The following is a 10,611-nucleotide window of genomic DNA, read 5'->3' on the forward strand; positions in this document are numbered from 1 at the left end:
CAACGTGGCTGGAGACTAATTGCCACATGAGACCCTTGACTTCTCCTTATATAATACCACTCTAGTCCTGGGATTAAAGGTGTGAGCTCTGTTTCTCTTTTAGACTGATTCACTAATGTGTGGCCCTGGGCAGCTTTGAACTCAGAGAAATCCATCTGCCTCTGTCTCCTGAGTCCTGGGATTAAAGGTGTGCATCACCACCGCCCAGCTTCTATAGCTAACTAGTGTGGCTAGCTTTGCATTCTGATCCTGCAGTAATCTTTATTAAATAATAAATAATATATCACCACAACTCACTATGTAACAGGATGAAGTTGAGCACATGCCTGCTCAACCTCCTGGATGCCAAGATTACGGGCATATGCCACCTAAACTGGCTTGGTTTTTTCTGTTGTTATTTGGCAAAAATTGGTATTGTTTTTCTATCTTCCTTTCTGAAAACTGCTTTTAAAATAAGACATCTCTCTGAAGACAGTGCTGAAAGTATGCCTGTGTTTTGATATGTTAGTATTTCCATTATCATTCAGTTTCTTGTATTTTCTAATTTCTTTAGCGGGTTTATCTGAAAGATAACATTAATTGGTTTTTCAGTGTTGAATCAAACTTTCATATCTGTGATAGAGCCTACTTGGGTGTGGTATATAATTCTTATGGCTTATTATTAGATTGTATTTGCCAATATTCTGCTGGAGATATTTGCATCTGAGATCATTGGGCTTACTCTTTCCTAGCCCTTTAGGTATTAAGGTGATGCTGAGGTCATAGAATGACATAATGCATTCCTTCTTTTCTATCATCTGAGGAAATTGTGGAGAGTTGATATAATTTCTTCTTAAGCACTTGGTAGAATTTGCTAATTTACCATCTGGGCTAGATATATTCTCCTTTTAGAAGGTGATTTAATATTAGCCCAACTTTAATAAACATAGGCTATTCAGATTATCAATTAATTATTCTTTAAGTTTTAATAGGTTGTGCCTTTGAAAGAATTGGTTCATTTCATCAAGATTATCAAATTTGTGGTCATTGAATTAATTTTCCTTTTTCTGTTCTGTTCAACTGTGGAACCAATAGTGATGTTCCTTCTTTCATTGCTGATATTATATTTATTTATGTTTCACTCTTTTATTCTCAGCCTAGCTAGAGGCTTATCATATTATTGATTTTTTTCCAAGAGCCATTGTTTTTCCCCTCTATTGAACTTCTGTTCTAGATTTCACTGATTTATCCTCTACCATTTGTTTCTTTTGCTTAATTTTGTTTTAACTTAATGTATTGTTGTTGCTATTTTCGGTTATTGGAGATAGGTTCCCACCACATATCTCAGACTGGTCTCAAACTCTCAATCCTTCTGTCTCAAGTCTCAAGTGTTTGTACATACAGCTCTGTTCTTTTTCAAGTTTCCTACAATGAAGTTTAGTTGACTGACTTTGTATCTTTCTTCTTTTTTACACATTAAATGCTATAAATTCTCTTATTAGCATTGCTTTTGCTGTATCCCTCACATTTTGATGTTTTTTGTGGGGGTAGGCTTTGTCTCAACATATCTTGTAATTTCAATTGTAATTTATTCTTTGACCCCAGGGTAATTTAGAAGGATAGTAAGATATGACAAATTTATGTTAGCTTAAAATTTATTCAAAGTACAAGCTTAAATTTCTCATGCCCAAAACAAATCTTGATCATGCCATATCTTTCTCAAGCCATAAGCAAATCACATTTGCTGTAGTGTTTCATCTCCTTCTGGTTCCCTGGGATGGTCAGTTCAGTTATCTGTCTTATATAGCCACCTCCTGATGACAATGCAAATACAATGCACTTGGCTTGCAACTCCCCATAGCAAGCAGACAAGCAACAATGGCATCCTTTTCAGTCATAATTGTGTCCCACCCCCCTACCCACCCAAGACTCCTAGTGCTTGCTCTATACGCAACAATTAGAACATCCTATAGGAAATCTGCTTGGGTGACATCCTGGACTTCAGAAAGTTTGGTATTAAGCTCCTACTTCCTATTGGCACTGCAAAGCAGGGTGACCCCTTTCAGCACTCTACATTATTGCATTTTGTTATATTTCCTCTTTGGTGTTTTACCTGACTTGTACATCTGAACCTAACCTCTCCTGCTCAGGGATCCCCTAGAGCATGTCTATCTTTGATAGAAAGAACCTAGGTTCAGGTCAGGCAAGAGGCACTAGGGCATTTACCAATCAAAATATGTTTGCCATGTGATGAACACCTGGTCATAGATTAGATAAGGCCTTAGGCAATTCATCATGACAAAGCATCCTATGGACCAGGGAGATGGCTCAGCAGATAAAAGTGCTGTGGTACAAACCTGACAACCTGAGTTTGACATTCAGAAAGCACATTTAAAAAGCCAGATGTGCTGGATTTTTAATGTGCTGGTTTGTAATCCAAGTACTGCTACAGTGAAATGAAAAATGGAGACAGGAGAATCAGCTTGTCTACAGGGTGTGGCAGCAGAGACAAAAACTCGGCCTCAAAATAAAGTAGGAGAGACACCCAAAAGAAGATGTCTTTTGACATCCACACCTATACCTTGCAACACACTAGCCTCTCTCCCTCTCTCTCTCCCTCTCCCTCTGTCTCTGTCTCTGTCTCTCTCTGTCTCTGCCTCTCTCTGTCACTGTCTGTCTCTCTGTCTCTCTCTCTCTCTGTCTCTCTCTATCTATCTATCTATCTATCTCTATCTCTTTTACACACACACACACACACACACACACACACACACACACACACACAATTTTTTGAAGTCTCTTATTAAAACCCTGCTGTAAATAACCATGACCAAATCCCCTGGAGTACCTTCAGGATATGGCTAAAATCTGTAGCCACAGTCCAGATAAAGACCTCAGTACCAAACTAGAGAAACTAGAGAAAGTCTGAGAAGTTTATTTTTTCTATTTTTAAATATAAGGAAATCTTTTAAAAAGATTTTTAAAGCTTCATATTTATGTGTTTTTCTGAATGTGTCTTTGTGTACTACATGCATTTCTTGTGCCTACAGAGGCCAGAAGAGGGTGTCAGGTCCTGAAATTGGACTTTTAGGTAGTTGTGAACCACAGTGTGGGTACTGGAAACTAAATCCTGGTCCTCTGCAAGGGCGCCAAGAGATCTTAACCACAGAGCCATCTCTTCAGCCCCTAATATATGTCAATCTTAAGGAGATTAAAATCTTAAGGTTTTAAAAATTGAGCTATAGTTTCTGTTTTTTGGTTTTTTCCCCCCTAGGGATCAAGCCCAGAGCCTCAATCATACTAGGTCAGCACCCTACCACTGAGCTACATACTCCATCCCATAATTTCTATTTTACTTAAAGTGGGACCAAAGAATATGTTCCACAGGATTGCAGTTCTTTGGACATTATGAAATTTGCTTTATTCTATGGTGAACATGGAACTGATTCTTTGGGAATGATGAGCAAAGATTTGTTTTCTGTAATTGTTGAATCCAGTGTTTTATATAAGCCATTAGATCAAGTTCCTTAATTGTGTGGTCAAATTCCATATATTCTAACTGATTTTTTTATTAAAAATTGGTTTCATAGTAACTAGTACAAACAGGTTGACTAATTGTTTCATTTGTTTCTGAGAATGGTAGGTTGAAAATCCTCAATGTGACTATGGAAAAATCTGTTTTTTCTTATAATTCTGAAAAATTTTGATTTATGTCTTTGGTGCTATAACTTCCATAGTAGAAAACATATGAAAAAAGTAAATTCTCACTTGTCCCCCCTCCCCTCTCTGCCCTCTGCCTGCCCCCCTGAGGTGAGTCTGGGCTCTGCTCTGCCCCCAACTTCCCCCATTACCCCCTCCTCACTACTTCCTGAGTCTGCCCCTCTGCCCAGACAGGAAGGCCCACAATGAGTCAGGCCACACCTCACCCTGGTCTGTCCTCTGCCCTCCGCCTGCCACCTGAGAAGGAGAGACCCCACCTGCACCCACTAAAAGAAAGGATGGGAAGACGACAGAATAAGAACACACTCAACAACAGAAAGACCAATATGACACCACCAGAATCTAGGGACTCCACACCAGTAAGAACTGAAATGCCCAACTCAGAGGATGAAGAAGAGATGAACCATAAAAATTATCTTATGAAGATGATAGAGACCATTAAAGAGGAAACAAGAAAATCCCTTAAAGAAATAGAAGAAAAAACAAGCAAAAAATTACATGAAATGAAGGAAAAAACAAACCAAAAATCCAAGAGATAAACAAATCTCTTAAAGAATCTAAAGAAAACCAAGAAAAAAAACAAAAAACAAAAAAACAACCAAACAAGTGAAGGAAACAATTCAAACAGTTCACGGTTTGAAAGCAGAATTAGAAACAATAAAGAAAACACAGAATGAGGGGATGCTGGAAATAGAAAAGCTGGGTAAAAGATCAGGAACCACTGATGTAAGTATAACCAATAGAATACAAGAGATTGAAGAGAGAATCTCAGGTGTTGAAGACTCATTAGAGGATATACAGTCATTGACCAAAGAAAATCTCAAGTTCAACAAATTGCTAACACACAATATCCAGGAAATATGGGACACCATAAAAAGACCAAACCTAAGAATAACAGGTATAGAAGAAGGTGAAGAAATTCAGCTCAAAGGTACAGCAAACATATTCAAAAAAATCATTGAAGAAAACTTCCCCAACCTAAAGAAGGATATGCCTATGAAAGTACAAGAAGCTTACAGAACACCAAATAGACTGGACCACAAAAAGAAGTCCCCTCGCCACATAATAATCAAAACACCAAACTTACAGAATAAAGAAAAAATATTAAGAGCAGCAAAGGAAAAAGGCCAAGTAGCATATAAAGGCAGACCTATCAGAATTACTCCTGACTTCTCAATGGAAACATTGAAAGCCAGAAGGTCCTAGATAGATGTGCTACAAACACTAAGGGAACATGGATGCCAGCCCAGATTACTGTATCCAGCAAAGCTTTCAATCACTATAGATGGAGAAAACAAGATATTCCATGACAAAACCAGATTTAAGCAGTACATATCCACAAATCCAGCCCTACAGAAATTACTGGAAGGAAAATTCCAACCCAACAAAGAAAACTACACTCAAAAACCAATAGGCAATAGATAATCCCACTTTACCAAACACCAAAAGAATAAAGGGGGGAACCCACACATAATAACATCACCAACAACAATCCAAAACAAACAAGAATCAACAATCAATGGTCATTAATATCAATGGTCTTAACTTGCCTATAAAAAGACACAGGCTAACAGAATGGATACGAAGACAGAATCCATCCTCCTGCTGCATACAAGAAACACACCTCAATGTTGAAGACAAATGTTCCCTCAGAGTCAAGGGTTGGGAAAAGACTTCCAATCAAATGGACCCAAGAAACAAGCTGGTATAGCAATCCTAATATCTAACAAATTAGACTTCAAACTAAAATCAATCAAATGAAATGAAGAATGGCATTTCATACTCATCACAGGAAAAGTCCATCAGGATGAACATCAATGCCCCAAATATAAAGGCACCCACATTCATAAAAGAAACATTACTAAAGCTCAAACATCACACCCTTATAGTAGGAGACTTCAACACCCTACTCTCACCACTAGACAGGACCACCAGACAGAAACATAACAAAGAAACAAAAGAACTAACAGAAGTTATGTCCCCATTGGGATTAACAGACATCTATAGAACATTCCATCCAAACACAAAAGAATAGACCTTCTTCTCAGAGCCTCATGGAACCTTCTCTAAAATTGACCACATACTCAGCAACGCAACAAACCTACACAGATACAAAAAAATTGGAATAAGCCCCTGTATCTTATCAGACCACCATGGTTTAAAGTTAAAATTCAACAACAACACAAATTGCAGAAACCCTACAAATTCATGGAAATTGAATACTGCCCAATTGCAACATTCCTGGATCAAGGAAGAAGTAAAAAAAGAAATTAAAGGCTTCCTTAGAATTTAATGAAAATGAAGACACAACATACCCAAACTTATGTGATGGAGCAAGTCCTTCTGTGTATGTTTATCTTATTGGTTTTTGAATAAAGCACTGTTCAGCCAATGAGGCAGCAAGTAAGTCAGGACTAGGAGTCAAGGAGGATTCTGGGAAATGTAGTAAAGTCTTGCGATCTAGGCAGGAAGTGACATAGGAGGCAGACTCAGAATACAAGTAGGGACAAAGCAGGAAGTTGTTCTCCTGCTCTCTGCTCTAGAGCTGCCTTGTGATCCTGGCAAGAGATGCCTGCCACTGGCATCTGATAAGGTAAGTCATATAAAATATATAGATTATGGTTATGGTTGATAATTAAGACTGAGCTAGCAAGTAAGAAATCCTTGTCATTTGGGCAGCAGCATTGTACCTAATGTAAGTCTCTGTGTGTTATTTTGGCCACCCACATGTTAGGAGGAACTCGGGTGGCTGGGGGAAAGAGTTATCATTACAAAATGGTGTCAGTGAATGGAATAACCCCACGCCCTGAAGTTGCCAGAGGAAGCGGGGAACCTGCCACCACAGCCTGCCCTGTTGAGACTCTGGGCACCATTGGAGCAGCTTCCATATGCTCACGGCATCCGGAACTCTTTGGGAGGTTGGACTCGGCACTTCCAAGATGGTCTGCAGGCCTTGAGAGTTCTAGGGGTTAGGATTCTGCGCTCTTGAGCTGCCTTCCCACGACTAGTGAAGTGGCAGCAGAACCCGGGCAGCTGGCAGTAATGTTACAAACTTCCATGTAAACTTCACAAAAAAGCTTTTCATAAAAGCTTAAAAAGGGATTTTGGAAGCAAAGGAACAGAGACAAGCATGACTTCTTGGTAACAACATTTTCTTGGGTGGTCTCTGTTTTGCTAGAGACAAGCAGAGACTTAAGCGGCTCCTTTAAGAGAGGCTTCCTGACTCAGCATAAGTGGCAAAACCCACAAGTCTCTTTAGAGGTCTTGCTAAAAATTCAGTGGTGTGTATGAGCAGCTGACAGTGGCAGTGACCACACCTCCATGCCAGCATGCTTCTTGATTGCAGCATGGACCAAGGCAGTGAGCACAGCTCTCACTGCTGGCAGTAAATGGATACCAGCCATCTTGGAAAGACAGTGGCTAAAATAGCTGCTGCTTTAATTTTAGCAGTGTTATTTAGCAGATAAAAGACTGCATGGCCAGAAAAAGATAAAGGTTTACAGTAAAAACAGATTCAGATGAAGAAAAACCTCTAAAGGTTTATGCTGTGTTTAAAAGTAAAAGAGAAGCCGATTGTGGTGGCACATGCCAGTAGCATTTGCTGAAGGAGGCAGAGGCAGGCAGATTTCCACAAATAAACCCTGTCTCAGGAAGAAAAAAAGGAAAACCCTGTCTCAGGAAAAAAAAGGAGGTAAAAGAAATAGTTTTTGCTTGTGTTTCCACAGAAAATGGAAAGCTATGGATTCCTTCCAGACTGATATGGTTTGATCAAGCAAGACCCCCTGAAGCAGTGGCCCAATTGATCCTACATCCAAAACAGCTGAGATGATACAGTCATAGACGACTACAGCCAGGATTTCTGTGTTTTATAATGATCCCCATGATATGGACATCGCCCTCAACCAGCAGGAAGCAGTTTGGAATGAATGATGCCCAAAATTCCCAAATATTGTTTTTAAATGTTTGTTTTCATTTAAATGGGGTTGGTTATAAATGGTAATGATCACAGTCAATCTCTTTTTAAAGGAAAAAAGGGAAATAGGATATAGAAATGAATACTTTGCGTTGGTATGGATTTTCATTTATAAATTAACAAATTTAAGGTTAATTTTGTTATATGTAAATTTCTCCTCTTATTTAGGTATTGTGTTTATACAGATCTTTTAAAATGTAATGCATAGGCCCATTCCCTAGGGACGGATACTATTGCAGCCCAGATACAGCAAGGAGGGCCTAGCCCTCCCCCAAATGATATGACAGACTTTGAAGGTCCTGATAGAAGGCCTCACTATCCCTGGGGAGGAGTTGGGGGATGGGTTGGGAAGTTGGTGGGGAACATGGGTGGATGGGAGGGTGAGGAGATGGGGGGATGGATATGTAACTATGAGTAGTAATTAAAAAATAAAAAAAGAGTTGGGGAAACATGCCTAAGCCAATTAAAATAACAGGAAGGAGGATAAAAAATGTAATGCATAATTAAATACTGATTATATAGTCACCTATAATAGAACTTATAATTAGGCTTTCTAGATATACAGAGATGTATTTGAGATATATAGATATTCTTCAAACCTTTCAAATACCTAGAGAATATGGGGCATTTAAATGGTTTAGGATTTTTCTTGGCAGTGAGAAACAACTGCTCCTGGCACACCAATTATGTCTGAGAGGAAGATGGGCAGCAAAGAAAATCATTATGGAGTTTGCTTTCAACATGGCAAGATTAGCCATTTGGGCAAGAAACTGCTCTTTCCTGGACTGTTTGTTGCTGTATAAACTGGACATGCAGGACTCACAAGAAAGTGACTGCTGAACTTACAAAACAAGATGAACAGTCCTGAAGGGTTCCTGCTTCATGAGAGTCTTCCAGACACACTGTGGCCTATAGGCTGATGATAGATGCCCCAACATTACAGAGGAAATTTGGGTGACTGTCCAGGTAGTGAGATGTCTCTGTCAGTTCTAGAGTTTATATATTATGCTTATGTGGACTTTGATGGAGTTGAAGACAGATAATTATGGTTATAGTTTTCTTTATTTATTTATAATAACTTTCTTTATAGTTATTATAAAAGATACACTACATATAAGACCGTGGACTCACAAAAGTAGGATAGATGATAGAATATTTTCTTTAAATCTTGCTAAATGTTAATGAACTAAATATCATAACTATACTTCTTACTTGCTCACTGTTTTGTTATATATTTTACTATGTTAACATTAAAACCCTTCCTTTTATTTAGCCATAAAAGAGGAGATGATGGGGTAAATCCTCCTGTGTATGTTTATCTTATTGGTTGTTGAATAAAGCACTGTTTGACCAATGAGGCAGCAAGTTAGGCTGGACTAGGAGTCAAGGAAGATTCTGGAAAATGTAGTAAAGTCTTGTGGTCCAGGCAGGAAGTGACATAGCAGGCAGACTCAGAATATAAGTAGGGACAAGCAGGAAGTCTTTCTCTTCCTCCTGCTCTCTGCTCTGGAGCTGCCACGGGCCTCTGATAAATTTTATAAAATATATAGATTATTGTTATGGTTGATAATTAAGACTGAGCTAGCAAGTAAGAAATCCTTGTCATTTGGGCAGCAGCATTGTACCTAATGTAAGTCTCTGTGTGTTATTTTGGCCACCCACGTGGTGGGCAGAACTCAGGTGGCTGGCACATTCATACAATAAGGACATGTGTTCAACTATGTTCATAGCAGCATTATTTGTACTAGCCAGAAACTGGAAGCAACTTAGATACCCCTCAACTAAATAATGAATAGAGAAAATGTGATATATTTACACAATGGAGTACTATTCAGTGGAAAAAAAAGTGGAATCTTGAAATTTGCAGGCAAATGGATGGAACGGAGAAGAAAACCATCCCGAGTGAGGTAACCCAGTCACAAAAAGATAAACATGGTATGTAGTCACTCATACATGATTTTTAGACATAGAACAAAGGACTACCTACAATCCACACAGCCAGAGGTAATAGGAAACAAGGAGGACCCCAAGAGAAGATTGCATAGTCCCTTGAAGAATGGGAGGAGGACAAGAACTCCTTAGGAAAGTGGGAGCATGGAGCAGGGAGAGGAAGGAGATGGGAAGAGAAGAAGGGGAGGGGGAGGAGACAAGAGGACTAAGACAGGGGAGGAATAGAGGAGGGCAAGAAAGTAGATGCTTTGGTAGAGGGAGACAGTACAGGTTTGGAGAGAGGTCTGGCACAGGGGAAATATCAAAGGATCCACAGAGATGACCCCCAACTAAGAATCTAGGCAGGGTGGAGAGGATGCCATTAATGCCCTTCCCCTATAAAGAGATTGATGTCTACCTTGGTTACCATTCCTAGAGCCTTCGTCCAGTAGCTGTTCAAAGCAGAAACAGGCACCCACAGCTAAGCACTGAACCATACTCCTGGAATCCAGTTGTGGAGAGGGAGGAGGGATGAACAAAGGAGTCAGGATGGTGCTGGAGAAACCAGCAGAAACAGTTGACCTGACCTACTGAGAGCATGGAGTCCCTAGTCATAAAGCTGGGGAAACAGCATCAGACCAAACAGAGCCCTCTGAATGTAGGTGCCAGCTAGGAGGCCAAGACAGTCTATGGGACCTCTAACAGTGGAGGCAGTGTTTATCCCTAGAGCACAAATGGACTTTGGGAGCCCATTCCCTATGGAGGTATACTATTGCAGCCCAAATACAGCAAGGAGGTCCTAGGCCCTCCCCCAAATGATATGAAGGACTTTGAAGGCCCCCTGTGGAGGGCCTCACTATCCCTGGGTAGGAGTTGGGGGATGGGTTAGGGGGTATTGGTGGGAAACATGGGATGGGAAGGTGAGGGAATGGGGGGATGATTATGCAAATATGAGTGCCTCTAAAATAAAAATTAAAAAAGTAAATTCTCTTTCTTGTAGATTAAACTTC

The sequence above is a fragment of the Cricetulus griseus genome, chromosome 4 (genome assembly GCF_003668045.3).
Source record: "Cricetulus griseus strain 17A/GY chromosome 4, alternate assembly CriGri-PICRH-1.0, whole genome shotgun sequence".
NCBI lineage: Eukaryota > Metazoa > Chordata > Mammalia > Rodentia > Cricetidae > Cricetulus > Cricetulus griseus.